Raw genomic sequence first — 598 nt, 5'->3', positions numbered from 1 at the left:
GCCCCCGGGTGCCCCCGAGCAGCCCTGAGCTCCGGGAGCCTCCCGCTGACCGCGGAACCAGGCGCCGGACGGGAATAAGCAGATACCAGGGCCGCTGGCCGCAGGCCTGCTGTTCTGCGGACGGGCCATCTGTGCCCGCCCACGCCCTCCCCAAGACCGCAGGCTGGCCCCGGCCTCACTCCTGGCCGGGCCCCAGCGGCCGGCCCACGGGGGCGGGGCTGGGCTCTGTGGCCGCCGCCTGCCCGGCCTCTCTCAGGGGCACCCTCGGGGCTGGCGTCAGGGTTAGGTCAGGGGCTGCGTGGCCGCCCGCCGGGCCCAGGGGGGCACCCGGAGAGCCGGGAGTGGTGGGGCGTGCGGGCGGTCCGGCTGGCGGAGTCCCCCCTCCCCCCAGAACTTGCACGGGGGCAGGCCAAGGGCGGCCGAGGGCTCCGCGGGGCTGGGCGGGGGCAGGGAGGCGGCGCTGTGTGACCCCCTGTGGGCCTCGCTGCCCGAGGCGGGCGCCTGTGTCGCTGTGCCCGGGAAGGCCAGGCCCGGCCTGCTGCTGGGCAGCTGCTCTGGGCCCTGCGGGCCATCCTGCCGACGGGCGCCCGGTCGCGCA

The sequence above is a fragment of the Condylura cristata genome, unplaced genomic scaffold (genome assembly GCF_000260355.1).
Source record: "Condylura cristata isolate star-nosed mole 26May11 unplaced genomic scaffold, ConCri1.0 scaffold00006, whole genome shotgun sequence".
NCBI classification, from domain to species: domain Eukaryota; kingdom Metazoa; phylum Chordata; class Mammalia; order Eulipotyphla; family Talpidae; genus Condylura; species Condylura cristata.
Note: the sequence above shows the minus strand (reverse complement) of the source record.